At 47.8% G+C, this 16,133-nt stretch overlaps 1 long non-coding RNA gene across 1 annotated transcript; it reads left to right on the top strand.

Moving 5' to 3' along the window:
- The first annotated feature begins 7,435 nt into the window (after positions 1-7,435).
- On the top strand, positions 7,436-11,827 carry LOC142184304 (uncharacterized). The gene is made up of 6 exons (XR_012711814.1): positions 7,436-7,586; positions 8,262-8,363; positions 8,795-8,879; positions 9,803-9,881; positions 10,324-10,404; positions 11,634-11,827. It is a non-coding gene; the product is annotated as an uncharacterized LOC142184304 (long non-coding RNA).
- The last annotated feature ends 4,306 nt before the right edge of the window (positions 11,828-16,133 follow it).

Consider the following 16,133-nt stretch of genomic DNA (forward strand, 5'->3'; position numbering starts at 1 on the left):
GATAGATAGATAGATAGATAGATAGGAGATAGATAGGTAGGTAGATAGATAGATAGATAGATAGGAGATAGATAGATAGATAGATAGATAGATAGATAGATAGATTTGAGCTATACTGATACAGCAGGTCTGTACTATCTGTGTCCACATGATTTACATGCTTTTTTTTTATTATAGGGACAGTCAAATGAGCCATACTGTCTGTACCTACCTGATATTATTTGTAGAGACCAGCAGGCAGTACTATCTGTACCTACCTCATGTTACATGTAGAGACCAGCAGGCAGTAGTGTCTGTACTTACATCATGTTACCTGTAGAGACCAGCAGGCAGTACTATCTGTACCTACCTCATGTTACATGTAGAGACCAGCAGGCAGTACTATCTGCACCTACCTCATGTTACATGTAGAGACCAGCAGGCAGTACTATCTGCACCTACCTCATGTTACATGTAGAGACCAGCAGGCAGTACTGTCTGTACTTACATCATGTTACCTGTAGAGACCAGCAGGCAGTACTATCTGTACCTACCTCATGTTACATGTAGAGACCAGCAGGCAGTAGTGTCTGTACTTACATCATGTTACCTGTAGAGACCAGCAGGCAGTACTATCTGCACCTACCTGATATTATTTGTAGAGACCACCAGGCAGTATTATCTGTACCTACCTCATGTTACATGTAGAGACCAGCAGGCAGTACTATCTGTACCTACCTGATATTATTTGTAGAGACCACCAGGCAGTATTATCTGTACCTACCTCATGTTACATGTAGAAACCAGCAGGCAGTACTGTCTGTACTTACATCATGTTACCTGTAGAGACCAGCAGGCAGTACTGTCTGTACTTACATCATGTTACCTGTAGAGACCAGCAGGCAGTAGTGTCTGCACCTACCTCATGTTACATGTAGAGACCACCAGGCAGTATTATCTGTACCTACCTCATGTTACATGTAGAGACCAGCAGGCAGTACTATCTGCACCCTGATACCCCTACAAGAGCGTGTTCTGCTTCTGTAGTCTAGGTAACTAATATAAATCACGATGCAAATCACAAATCTAGCTTGCCTGTAAGTCATTGATTTTCTTGGTCATTTTGCCGTCTCATTTGTCATGGTCGCAGGGGCGCATTGTTCTTGGTGGCGCCCTCCATTGTCACTACACAATGTGTACTCAGATGATATCACCGGGAGCGGCTTATCTGCACCCCATCCATTTCACATACTTGGCAATCCCTGTAATTTTCCTCCATAGTTTACAAGCCTTGCTCAGGACCAGGAACCTTTCTTGTCACCTGCCGGAGGATTTTTGAGACTTACTGCCAATTTCTCAAAACCTTTTACAGTCACATTCCAAATAAAAATGAAGGCTATAGTTCACTGCAAATAATTGCTGACCGAGTCTGGTAACTATAGGGAGTGGCGTGTATGCAGAAGACTTCAATGGGCATTGGTCAGGGTTTATATGGCACCTTTAAAGGGAGTCGACCACCACTAAAATCTCCTCTAAACCACTTTTACGCCGTTATAGTGAACAGACCTTGTCTGTGTCAAAGTGCAAACCCGACAGCACAACGATGGGAGGTTCACTATAACAGTCCCGTAAAGGTGGTTTAGAAAAGCTCTTAGTGGTGATCCAAGACTTGGCATCATTAGAGTGTTCCTATTAAAAATCCTATTTTGAGGTCAAAACCCATCATTTTGTTTAGCAACCTGTTACTTGTAGAGCTGTCCGGCAGCGACCACCATCCTCATGCCTGACAACTTCACTGCTCTACAAGGTTGTGTCCCAAAACCTGTCCACCCCATGGCCATTTAGGAAGCTGTGAGAGCCGTGTAATCTCTTCCCAATCTCCTGTATATCTGGGCTATTTAAGAAAGTGACTCCTTGACTGGAAGGTGCCTGAGCAATAAAGTTCCTAGCTGTCTAGTCCTATTGAATTTTTCTACATTACTCTGAAATCCATGTTTTGACTTTGTACCTGTGTCACCTGCCCTGACTTCAGCCTCTTTACCATATTGACTCAGCACTGCCTTAACCATGAAGAACAAACTCTGCCTGCCCTGACCTTTTCTTGTCCCCTGACTATATGTCTGACTGTTTCCTTCAGTGCCACAAACCAGGTATATTTCAACCCGGCACCAGTCCAGATCTCTGCACAGGGTTAAAAGATGGAAACCCGGCCCTCAGGAGTAGCCCAAAGCAAGACTCTGGCCAATGCCGCAGTGGGTCCGCACCTCCTGAGTTCCATCATTATTGCATCCATTCTATAGATATCTCTTTTACCAGGAGGACGAGAGCAGTGTTATTATTCTCATCGTCTCACCCCGGAAATCTAGCAAACAAATTAGGAACAAGTTGGTGATTTTCCTGGTCAGCCAAGTGGCTGGAGGTTTCATGTTCCCTTGTTCTAGGTCCATTAGACCAAGTTGCACTAGCTGGAGTTTGCTCACCTTCAGCACAACCAGGGCAGGTGAGAGGACACCAGTTTTCTGTTTATAGTCTGCTGCCCGTCTCACCCGTCTTCTCCTAGTTTACACCGTCTTTCTTCTTTTTCCCATTCTGCTCATGTTTGGTATTGATTTCCTGGATGGAGAGTCATAAAGGCCTTCACTAAGTCATAAAATTTCAGTGCCCTTACCTTATGGCGAGCCCAGTGCGGAGGTTGCGAGATACATCTAGGGTGTGATATGCCATAGTAGACAAAATATCTGCTGCTGCCTAGATATACAGCATGTCTCCAAAGGATCAACTGAAGTCAGGAAGATCAACTGGCAGCTGCAGCGCCTCTTCAGGATTTACAAATGACAACTTTAATATGTGCCCAAAAAGCATAGAATGCAATGAAAATGTCTCTAAAGTGATGATGAAGCTGATGTCATCTGTCCAAGGATTCTTTGAAAATGAAAGCAGTAATCTGATTGGTTGGTACAGACGACCGCTCCTCTGGATCTTCCCATATCGGGTTATGTAGTAAAGTGCACGAGCTCCGGCCGGCAGGGGAAAAAGTCACTAATAAAAATCAGCAGAACTTGGAGACGGCACCATAGAAAGGGGTGATTGAACCAAATTTGACCTGAATTTTCTAAAAGTTTAGGACTCAACCTAAACCTGGAACTTTTGGGGTTCATCACCCACGAAACACTATTATAATCTTGGGTCTCTTCAGCCGTGTCGCTGACCTGCGAGGATCCTCAGGAGATGTGAAGTAAGGTGAGTATAAGTGGTTGTTATTTATCTTCTCCCGGGCCTCCACTTATTATACGCTGGTATACGGAGAAGATCCCAAAGTATAAGAATCTCATGTGCTTGACCCATCTCATGAACTGAAGTACGATACATGTATATATCCATATAGATATACTGTATATATCTATAACATATATGATAGCAGAGAACAGCAGTGAGGGAGTGTTGTATATCTGTATATATACACCATCCTCTGATAATGGCGGACACCAGAGAACAGTAGTAGAGACTGAGGCCTTGAACACCTCTGCGTCACAATGCCAGGGAGAAATCTACGGAGGACGTATGGATCAAGTCTGCAAGTAGATTCACAAGCCTGCCATAACTAAAAAGACCTTAATCCCAAGACACTGTCTAAATGGGAAGAATATGCAAATCTGTCTCCCAAGATGTAAAGAGGGAGACGGTGCCTCTGTGATGCCGCCCTCTATGGGTAGCATAACACTAAATACTGTCTAGATGGAAGACAGATTTGCAATTGGTCCCTTGCACAGTGGGGTGCTAAAGGCTTAATAAGTCTCCACACACCTAAATGGTGGTCTGCCCCCAAGGAGTGACGATATCCCCCTAATACTGTCTAAATGAAGTTGCGTAGCAGCTCTTGATAGTGTTGGGCTGTGGTTCCTTGGGCCTGACAGACATACTGGGATCCTAACCTTCAACTACTCATAAAATATAGTTTATAGCACCCATCAAACTTTTTTGTCTTCTGCTGGACCACAATTGTGACAGAGTCCAAGACCACCGGAGGATCCTCAGGTATTCTGATGGTCTCCAAGCAGTAATGGCCACCAGGTTACTCCCAGCCTCTAGTATGCACCCTCCTGCTGATAGCGCGCCCTCCTTGCTTCTTTTGGTTTGTGTTTTTCAGGATTTGCTTTCCTTGCTACCCGCCCCTCATTCCATATTTTAGCTGATTTTATTCCACGTTTAATTCTCAGCATCAGTGACGTCTCTATCTGCAATACCAACAGCTGATAATACAGAATGAAATGCTGTATGTACAATTCTAACCACCACCGAACCGACAACAGCCCCGTCTTATGGCTGCAGAAAATGGAGATTACACCATTAGAGTTTACCTTGTGAGAGAGTGAAGGGTGTGGTCTGGGAAGACGGGTATGTCCCAGCCAGGCAGCTAAAGGGTGTTTGGTAAAGACCCACACCAGGGAGGTCAGATGGGTAATCAAGGACTGATAATAGTCTGTGTGTGAGGACTAGGAGGGGGGCACCACACTGACAGAGCTGACCTGTACAGAGCAGGTACTGTGCCACCCCTTGTTGTTGCCAAGGTGGGAGTCTGGTAGCCAGTCTCCTGTATAGTCAGGGGAAAGTTTGTTTGTGTTTAGTTTAGTTCTCAGCGAGAAGGCTTTGGTTTTGTTTATTTCAGCTTTTGAAACGGCAACTAATGCACTGCAAGTGAATATAGCCTGAACTTGTGCGCAACCCAGTGTCTGTGTCCCTGTTTCCTGCACTGCTACCGAGCATCTACCTGAGCAATGCCCCACAACCGATTCTCAGACGTTTCATAGAAGTGAGAGCCTTACATGTACGTCATACTTTCACTCATTGAAGATAATAGAGATAATCCTATTCTCAAGACATTACATTACTTATCCTGTGCTGATCCTGAGATCCATCATTTGTTATACTCCAGAGCTGCGCTCACTATTCTGCTGGTGCAGTCACTGTGTACATACATTACATTACTTATCCTGTATTATACTCCAGAGCTGCGCTCACTATTCTGCTGGTGCAGTCACTGTGTACATACATTACATTACTTATCCTGTATTTTACTCCAGAGCTGCGCTCACTATTCTGCTGGTACAGTCACTGTGTACATACATTACATTACTTATCCTGTATTATACTCCAGAGCTGCACTCACTATTCTGCTGGTGCAGTCACTGTGTACATACATTACATTACTTATCCTGTATTATACTCTAGAGCTGCGCTCACTATTCTGCTGGTGCAGTCACTGTGTACATACATTACATTACTTATCCTGTATTATACTCTAGAGCTGCGCTCACTATTCTGCTGGTACAGTCACTGTGTACATACATTACATTACTTATCCTGTATTATACTCCAGAGCTGCGCTCACTATTCTGCTGGTACAATCACTGTGTACATACATTACATTACTTGTACACCATGTGGAGGTACTGGAAGGCTCTGCATGAGGTGAGGACAGCTGTCACTACTCCATGACCCTAAAATATAGAGACAGACAGAGTGCTCCCAATATAGAAACAGACAGAGTGCGCCAATAGAGAGACAGTGCTCCCAATATAGAGACAGTCAGAGTGCTCCCAATATAGAGACAGACAGAGTGCTCCCATAAGAGAGACAGAGTGCTCCCATAAGAGAGACAGACAGAGTGCTCCCATAAGAGAGACAGAGTGCACCCAATATAGAGACAGAGTGCTCCCAATAGAGAGACAGATAGAGTGCTCCCATAAGAGAGACAGAGTGCTCCCAATATAGAGACAGACAGACAGAGTGCTCCCATAAGAGAGACAGACAGAGTGCTCCCATAAGAGAGACAGACAGAGTGCTCCCATAAGAGAGACAGTCAAAGTGCTCCCATAAGAGAGACAGAGTGCTCCCAATATAGAGACAGAGTGCTCCCAATAGAGAGACAGATAGAGTGCTCCCATAAGAGAGACAGAGTGCTCCCATAAGAGAGACAGACAGAGTGCTCCCATAAGTGAGACAGTAAGAGAGCGCCATAACAGAGACAGTCAGAGTGCTCCCAATATAGAGTCAGTCAGAGTGCTCCCATAAGACAGACAGATATAATATTACATTGTATTTCTCTGATATCTTTACGGTTCCATGAGATGATATAATATTAGTGATCAGACATGATTCAGGCTCCAGATAATCTAATGTGGTCAGGAGCGTGTGCAGATCTTCTATCTGTATCAGGCCAAAGTGATCCCGCCCCTCCCTGCCCTATTCCCCATGCCTACCTACCTTGAACCCCGCCCCTGTCGCTCTTGCTCCCCGCCCGTTTTGTTCCCTCCCCTGCCGCTCTTTCTCCCTCCCCTCCGCTGTCTTGTTCCCTCCCCGCCACTCTTGCTCCCCTCCGCTGTCTTGTTCCCTCCCCTGCCGCTCTTGTTCCCTCCCCTGCCGCTCTTGTTCCCTCCCCTACCGCTCTTGTTCCCCACCCCTACCTCTCTTGTTCCCTCCCCTGCTGCTCTTGTTCCCCACCCCTAGCTCTCTTATTCCCTCCCCTGCCTCTCTTGTTCCCTCCCCTGCCGCTCTTGCTCCCTCTCCGCCCCGGTCTTGTTCCCCGCCCCTGCCTCTCTTTTTCCCCGTCCCTGCCTCTCTTGCTCCCTCCCCTGCCTCTTTTGTTCCCCACCCCTGCCTCTCTTGTTCCCTCCCCTGCCTCTCTTGCTCCCTCCCCTCCACTGTCTTGCTCCCTCCCCTTCTGCTCTTGCTCCCCGCCTGTCTTGTTCCCCGCCCCTGCCTCTCTTGTTCCCTCCCCTGCCACTCTTGTTCCCCACCCCTACCTCTCTTGTTCCCTCCCCTGCCTCTCTTGCTCCCCACCCCTGCCCTGGTCTTGCTCCCCGCCCCCCTGCCGCTCTTGCTCCCTCTCCGCCCCGGTCTTGTTCCCCGCCCCTGCCTCTCTTGTTCCCTCCCCTGCCTCTCATGTTCCCCACCCCTACCTCTCTTGTTCCCTCCCCTGCCTCTCTTGTTCCCGCCCCTACCTCGCTTGTTCCCCGCCCCTGCCTCTCTTGTTCCCCGCCCCTGCCTCTCTTGTTCCCTCCCCTGCCTCTCTTGCTCCCCGCCCCTGCTTTGTTCCCTGCCCTGTTGCTCTTGGTCTCTGATCTATATGGGTGCCCCCCACTGTGCTGTCACTGCCTCCATGATATCATTGAGCTGCAGTTTCTATAAGTCCGGACACTTCAGTGTTAATTCCCCTATTATTTCCGCCACTACAACTCCCATCATGCCCTGAAGCAGAATCTCCGCAGCTGAGTGATTCCGAGCACTTCCCTGACTCCGCCACTAGAGGCCGTGTGTATCTCAGTGCCCAGCGGTGGATTCCGCAGCGTCTCGCCGCCATGTTATGATTGGCAGAATTCCTTCCTCCAACGTGATGACGTCATCCCCTGCCGCGCGTACTATAAATGAGACTTCGTCAGGCGCAGAAGGTCTCTCCGCCCGGTCACACAATCCGGTGTCATCCTCCTCCGGGCGTACGGGCAGCGGGAAGATCTGAGCATGGCCGAGCTCAGGGTCCATCACGGGGCTAAGGTGGTCCTAGATGGACGTGTGCAGCAGGACGTGGAGCTGAGGATGCCGTCACATGGGTAATATACGTGTATATAAGGGTTAGATAGAGCGCCCCCTGGTGGGGTCTGTACTGTCCTCCTGCTTTATTACTGTTCTCCTTACCAGGCTGACAATGTGTGACCATCTGATCGGTGGGGGTGCCACTGATTACAAGATTGGTGCCTGTGTCCTGGGGCAATTACCATGGAGGGGCAAAGTCCTTTTACTTCTGTTTGCCCCTCTATGGAGGGCTCGATGAGCCTCGTGTTATGCCGTGTCCATATTATAGGGGTTGTGTTATGTTCTGGTGTTATTTGCTATTGGGATGACGTGATCATTGGTGGGGGTCTGACTTCTGGGGCCGGCACCAATCCTGTAATCCGGGGTCTGCTTCCCCCTATCCAGCCTATGTCAGGCTCTTTGGGGTTACTGGGCACTGTGCTCTATCTCCAGCACTTGGGGGGGGGGGGGGGGGGGGGGGGGCTAGAGACCCCTGTTATTAGAGGGGGGGGGGGGGGCTAGACCCCTGTTATTAGACTGGTTAGGGGTCCCAGTTGTCAGACCCCTCTGATCATGGAGGTTTCCTCTATTAATAGGGCAGGGGGTAACATTATAAGTTGCTAGCACATTAAGCCCCTGAGATGCCACGTTCAGGGGTCCGGGTGGGAGGAGCCATAGCTGGGGCCTCCTCTAATAACTCTGCTGTCTTGTAGGTAACGACCACCTCAACTGGACCCTGATCTATAATGGAGTCTGAGGTCCTTCCATCTTCTCCAAGGAGTTGTCTCGGCTGACCAGCACTGGAGCAAAGTAAGGTGAGTGGTGGTCCGCACACCCTGGGGTAGGAGACCATTGCCCCGGAACGAGGACCCAAACAATGGTCTCGTATTGTCTTGACTGACCCACATTTTCCTTATCTACAAATCCCAAAGCCGTGCAGAGCTGGTGCTATTGGACCAGACCTCCAGACATGGTGGCATCTGCAGACCCCGTGTTTGTCCTCTTACCATCAGGATCTTCTGACTTGTACTTGACCCCTAGTGCAGATTATTTTGGTTAGATTTCCCCTCGTTCAGTCTTTGTCCCGGTGATTAGATGTCACTTTCTGAGCGTCTCGTTGAGACAGTTCCATAAGCTGACAATCCTGCAATTATGATGGGACCAAAGACCCCAAAACCTTCAGATTAGAGGTGTATTAGATGTTCCACTTGTTGGATTTCACTTATTTATCCCCTTTCACTTTCAGGCAAGATTAGGAGACTCTCAGGAGAACGTCCCGCAGATGTCTGTCGAGTCCTTCACCCTTCCGGGTTCACGTCTTACACTTACAGGTGAGCTTGACTTTGGGGCAGGACACGGTAAAAGGAAATATCAGTCTAGGAAAGATTCTCGGAGTGGACAATATCTTGTTCTTGTTGCCCGTCCTGGAAGATCTCTAGTCCTAGACACCTGGCTGAAGTAGTAGTTGTTGGGACCCTCCTCCATCTCCCCTCCATACCGCAGTGTGTGCTGCACCCCTATGGGACAAGTCTTAGTCTTCATATATTTTTTGGGACTTTCTTGGCTTTGCTGGACCTGGGAACCATCTCGCTCTTGCAATGATGTGACTTCTGTATGCCATCTGATGCTCCATGCTGAATCTCAGAGGCTGTTACTGAGCGAGACCCTAACCTTAGTCCTTTCAGTGCTGCACCTATATGGAGAAGCAGCAGCACTGCCCCCTACAGGTGGGATGACTTAGATATGGGGAGATGTTGGGTCTGCTTGTGCCAACTTCTATATGGCCAAACAGAGCCGCTCCAATCTGACTTGTCCCAACATCTGAATGGCTGCTAAAGGGGATCAAAGGAGGCTTCCCCATGTAAAGCCAGATATTTACATGGGGTGACCTGGTCTCAACTGACACTCCCTTTAAGAACCCAGCCATGCATTTGTTTCTTAAAGGGATAGCAGCCAAGCTTGTTGTACTTCAACAGGTTATCTGCGAAGGTTTGGTGATCTATCTTTGGTCCCCCACAGAGTATATAAGATGTTTCTCTGGGGGTGTCGGCTACTCTGAAACGACATCTTCATGTATATCCTATCCGTAATCTGGTGCACACAGTGAGGGTTGTCCTGCCTGGTGGAGGTTATTGTGTACCCCACCAAACACCCGTTGAATGAGGCAGCGTTGGGGATATGCTTGTAGGCCGCCCCTTTAACCAATGTACTGGTCAGTGGAAATCCTCATATAATACATTTTGTTGTCTTGTAGGTAAAACGACCTTCAACTGGAAGCTGATCCATGATGGTGTCTTATGTCCTTCATAGTCTCTAGTCCTCGTCTAACTGAGGTGAGTGGTGGTCAATGTGCCCTGGATCAGAAGCCACGGAACCAGGATCCAAAACTGTGGTCACTTATTGGGTCCACCGACCCACAAATTTATTCTTTTGAAGAACTTGGCAACCAAATTCTTTACTTATTTGGATCAGGTTTCCCATATAAAATCAAGATGGGCCAAGACCTGTGCACCCCAAAACTTTAACCCACTCGATTTGTCCTAGAAGCCGGCAGTGGGCGCGCCGCCATACAGGTCACCTTTGATCCTAATGATTAGATGTCACTTTCTGAGTGTTTCACAATGGAATGGTCTACATTAGATGACAATCCTTCAATTATGATGGGACCAAAGACCCCAAGAATGTCATACTGTAGTGACATCCCCCACCCTGATAGACAACTCAATTACAGTAAGTCATGAATTCTGATGGGGGTTTATTTTTTATATATTTCAGGCAATTATTAGAGAAGTCGAGAAGAGCTGTCCGCAGATGTCTGACGAGTCCTTCAAGGGTTTTTGGCTCTTACAATCGCAGGTGAGCCTGACGTTTACTCCACCATTAATTCCTGACTGAGTGTGCACCAGCCCCAAGGGACTATCTCAGATCTTTAGATACATCTGGCTTCCTCTGGTTACCATCAGCAGTCTGCCGGGCTCTGAACCTCAGTGATCAGCAGTCTGCCGGGCTCTGAACCTCAGTGATCAGCGGCCTGTAGTAATGTAACCGGCTCAGGACCTCAGTGATCAGCGGCCTGTAGTAATGTAACCGGCTCAGGACCTCAGTGATCAGCGGCCTGTAGTAATGTAACCGGCTCAGGACCTCAGTGATCAGCGGCCTGTAGTAATGTAACCGGCTCAGGACCTCAGTGATCAGCGGCCTGTAGTAATGTAACCGGCTCAGGACCTCAGTGATCAGCGGCCTGTAGTAATGTAACCGGCTCAGGACCTCAGTGATCAGCGGCCTGTAGTAATGTAACCGGCTCAGGCTTGCAGTGATGTGACTTCTGAATGCCATCTGAAGCTCCTTGCTGAATCTCAGAGGCTGTTACTGAGCAAGACAGCCCTTGTCCCTGTAAAGTGTTGCGTGTACTGCAGTGACTCAGTGTCCGGTACTGGCATCTTATGACGAATGACGGCAACTGACATTAACACCGTTAGAGAGGGTTCACACGGTGTAACGTGCCGTGTGATGTGGCACGTAGAGACCGCATGACCTTTTGCGGGCCGTACATGCTCCCATTGATTTCAATGGGAGTGGGGATCGTATGTGCCGCGCTAGTTTGCGGCCGTGATTTTGCGGCCGCAAACTAGCACGGCGCATACGATCCCCGCTCCTATTGAAATCAATGGGAGCATGTACGGCCCGCGGCGTCTACGTGCCACATCATGTGGCACGTTACACCGTGTGAACCCTCTCATTATAAATCTGACTTGAGATCACTGTGTGTCTAACGTTGGGTTCACACCAGCGCCTGAGCTCCATTATCAGGTTTCTGTCTTCTGCATGCAGAAGACGGAAACCTGTCATGCCAAGTCCGGCCGTGTGCGCCGGTGATGCGCTGTTTGGCGAAACTTTTTTTTTTTTACCGGACACAAAGTACTGCATGTCTGGTAAAAAAAACTGTCTCGCCGCGGAGCGCATAAAACGCTCACCAGCGCAAACGGCCCGGAGACTTTTCAAACCCATTCAGATGAAAGGTTTGTAAGATGCCGTCAGGTTTCTTGTATCTTCTGTGTGTAACGCTGTGTCTGTTCCCCTTTCAGCCCTTTGTCGTCGGTCTGTCAGTGATATTTTGACCTGAGCTGCACTACTGGAGGCTCCGCTGCACTACTGGAGACTCCGCACCTCTGCTGGTACCATAGGAGTGTTACATGAAATCCACATGGGTGGACACCTCAGATCTGACCCCACTTGAAATCTTCAAGTTGTATATTCCTGGATGTTTAATAAAGTATAAAATACAGTGACTAGATTGTGTGATATATGGGGGGGGGGGGGGGGGGGCAGTGCTGGGAGGGGGCTGGGGATAAAGCTGCCGGGGGGCTACACTGTCCTCAGATACCTCATTACCAGGGATAGATTTTTTTTTTTTTTTTTTTCCTTTGTCCAGCGTCCTCTCAGCCTGTGAGTGGTTCAGTCCAGCGTCTTCAGCCCCTGGTGGTTCAGTCCAGCGTCTTCCGATTATTAACCCTGTGTGGAGCATGTGACGCAGGATACACGACTTGTAGGGCTGGGCCAGGCAGCTCACCTGTGTTACTGTCCCCTGGCTGATGGATTGCAGTCATGTATGTGCCGTGCTCTATAGGTGAATACTAATACAGAGGAAAAACACCAGAACAAATATATATATCACAAAATATAAACTCTATTACTATAAAATTACATATGAGCCAACAAAATACATCTAGGGGAACAGATCAACCCAAAAAGATACAGAGATGAAGGGGCGTTTCAGTGCATATTACATGTTAATAGGGTCAGTAATGCTTTGACAAAGCCCTGGTTGGGTGAAACGCGGGTCTGGTCGGGATCCGGGTCTGGTGGTGTAGGTACCGTGGTTCTGGGCCTCTACTAGCTGGTTATGTCTTTTTTTGTGTGTGACTTTTACTTGACCTCCATGTTTATACCAGTTATATACTAATGACTTTGGTATCCTTCCTACACGTCTATGTGTATTCTGGTTCTACAGCATTACTGACCCTATTAACATGTCATATGCACTGAAATGCCCCTTCATTTCCGTATCTTTTTGGGTTGATCTGTTCCCCTATATATTTTCTGTTCATATATGTAATTTTCTAGTAATAAAGTTTATATTTTGTGATATTTCTTCTGGTGTTTTTCCTCTGTGTTTAGTATTCTGTTACACACTGGGATATATTTATTATGTCTTTGTATGACTATAGGTGAATACTGTTGCACATCCAATGCATGCAGACTATACAGCCTGACTACACGTATGATCCTTCTGGTGTTCAAACTTGTGTTTGTCCTCGTGTGGCCTGATCTGTAATGTGACTTGTACAAGTCCAGTGACTTCAGCATGTAATTGCATTGGTCCTCCTCATGGTGGCAGTATTTCTCCAGGGATGAGCTGGTCCAGCCGCTCAGGCTTCAGTCCTGGTATCTGCAGCCCATCTCCTCTCTGCCATTACTCTCATATAATAGGTCTATGGACCAGGGGCCGGTGCTGCACTAGGCAGGGGATCACATACAGATAGATGTCATGTATGCAGGAAATCATCTGCACTTTGGCACTGGGGTCTCTTATCCTGAGCAATAGGGAGGGGGGTGTTGGTGAATTTTCTGGATATCCCTTTCCTGGTTGTATACATTCACGTCATGGTAAGTGGGACAGTAGTGGCAGCGTCTCAGTGATCGGGTGCACACGTAAGCTGCATTGTGAGCTCAATGACAGGTGACATAGCAAGAATACTCAATGACCAAACTGGAATTACTATCACCCAAAAAATAGAAGAAAATCAAGTCCTATAGCACTGTGCAAAAGTTTTAGGTTTCTGAACGTATCCTTACATTTTTCTGCCATTATCCCCTTCATTGAGTCTTTTATTAGAAATCTGAGCTATTTGTGATGGCAAGGAGCCCACAACCTGTATATACCCCCATACTACGGTTTCCACCATCTAATAGATCTGTCCCTGATATATCCATTGCAGTCTCAGGCCTTACTATAACTCCTAGGCAGCATGCCCGCTGCCTCGGTGTCATGTGTGACGCAGACCTTTCCTTCACCCCTCATATTGAATCACTCGCACGTTCATGTCACCTCCACCTCAAAAATATCTCCAGAATACACCCTTTCCTTACCAGAGATACACTAAAGACACTTATTGTCTCTCTGATTCATTCTCGCCTTGACTACTGTAACTCCTTACTAATCGGTCTTCCCCTTACTAAACTCTCCCTTCAATCTATTCTGAATGCAGCGGCCAGGCTCATCTACCAGGCTAGACGCTACAGTGATGCCTCGGGTCTATGCCAGTCACTACATTGGCTGCCTATTCATTATAGAATAAAATATAAAGTTATCACTCTCATCCACAAGGCTCTCCATAATGCCGCACCCCCATACATTGCCTCCCTCATCTCTGTCTACCGCCCAACCCGTGCTCTCCGTTCACTCAATGACCTAACACTTACATCCTCTATTATCAGAACCTCCCCCGCTCGTATACAAGACTTCTCCCGAGCTGCACCACTTCTCTGGAATGCTCTACCCCGGACAATCAGATTAACTCCCAATTTCTACAGCTTCAAACACAAACTAAAGACGCATCTTTTCAGACAGGCCTATCACAATGTCTAACGTAAACCCTTAACCCTCCTCTGTCCCCGCTCCCACATTACCCCACATGATATGAGGCCATCTCAGGATAACGTTATCTGTCCAAGCTCCATCCACATGTTACAGGACACGACTGGTGACGGCTCATACAGGTTTATGTCTGTGTAATGACAGTAACCTCTATTACGAAATTGTCTGACCTCTGCATAAGCAATACCGCCCCTGCTACCTCTTGTGTCACCCCCTCTACCTCATAGATTGTAAGCTCTTGCGAGCAGGGCCCTCAGTCCCATTGTGTGAAATGACTTTCTTTGTAATGTATCTGTCTGTATTTGAACCCTACAAATTGTACAGCGCTGCGGAATATGTTGGCGCTATAGAAATAAAATTTATTATATTATTATTATCTGCCCCGGGTCTCTACATGACTAGTTTTATTTTTAGTGCAGATTTCCTATTTTACCTCCTGCAGTGACATCCCTGGGAGTCTTGTAGAGACTTCTCTGCACCTCGGTTTTCTTCTCTTCTCTTTGATTGCAGCTGTAGAATGTGCAGTTTTACACTCTAACTGCAGGTGGCGCCGGTGACTTATTATCTTCAGGATTTATCATGTAGTTAATCAGCAGAATGTAATAAAAATAGTAATTACCCTGTAAACAGCCGCGCAGGACGTCTGGTGACTTGTTACATAGAGCAGGTAGAATATTAATATATGGGGTAGATGGGCTGGAACTGCGGATGATTCGTGTCCTGCAGATACATCATCATCATCGACTACTACTGTCTCCACCATCTAATAGATCTGTCCCTGATATATCCATTGCAGTCTCAGGCCTTATTATAACTCCTAGGCAGCAGGCCCGCTGCCTTGGGGTCATGTTTGACGCAGACCTTTCCTCATATTGAATCACTCGCATGTTCATGTCACCTCCACCTCAAAAACATCTCCAGTCACTACAGCGAGGCCTCCAGTCTGTGCCGGTCACTACAGAGAGGCCTCCGGTCTGTGCCGGTCACTACAGAGAGGCCTCCGGTCTGTGCCGGTCACTACAGCGAGGCCTCCGGTCTGTGCCGGTCACTACAGCGAGGCCTCCGGTCTGTGCCGGTCACTACAGCGAGGCCTCCGGTCTGTGCCGGTCACTACAGCGAGGCCTCCGGTCTGTGCCGGTCACTACAGCGAGGCCTCCGGTCTGTGCCGGTCACTACAGCGAGGCCTCCGGTCTGTGCCGGTCACTACAGCGAGGCCTCCGGTCTGTGCCGGTCACTACAACGATGCCTCCGGTCTGTGCCTGTCGCTACATTGGCTGCCTATTCATTATAGAATAAAATATAAAGTTCTCCCCTCCCCCACAAGGCTCTCCATAATGCCGCACCTCCCTACATTTCCTCCCTCATCTCTGTCTACCGCCCAACACGTGTTCTCCGCTCACTCAATGACCTAACACTTACATCCTCTATTATCAGAACCTCCCCCGCTCATATACAAGACTTCTCCTGAGCTGCACCACTTCTCTGGAATGCTCTACCCCGGACAATCAGATTAACTCCCAATTTCTACAGCTTCAAACGCAAACTAAAGACGCATCTTATCAGACAGGCCTATCACAATCAGACCCCGCTCCCACATTTCCCCACATGATATGATGTCATCTCAGGATAACTTTATAGGTCCAACCACCATCTGCACATACAGGACACGACTGTTGACGTCTCATAAAGTATTATGATTATGTAATGACAGTCACCTCTATTACAACATTGTCTGACCTCTGCATAAGCAATGCCGCCCCTGCTACCTCTTGTGTCACCCCCTCTACCTCATAGATTGTAAGCTCTTGTGAGCAGGGCCCTCAGTCCCATTGTGTGAAATGACTTTCTTTGTAATGTATCTTTCTGTCTGTATTTGAACCCTACAAATTGTACAGCGCTGTGGAATATGTTGGCGCTATATAAATAA

Source organism: Leptodactylus fuscus, chromosome 11 (genome assembly GCF_031893055.1).
Source record: "Leptodactylus fuscus isolate aLepFus1 chromosome 11, aLepFus1.hap2, whole genome shotgun sequence".
In the NCBI taxonomy this organism is placed as follows: Eukaryota; Metazoa; Chordata; class Amphibia; order Anura; family Leptodactylidae; genus Leptodactylus; species Leptodactylus fuscus.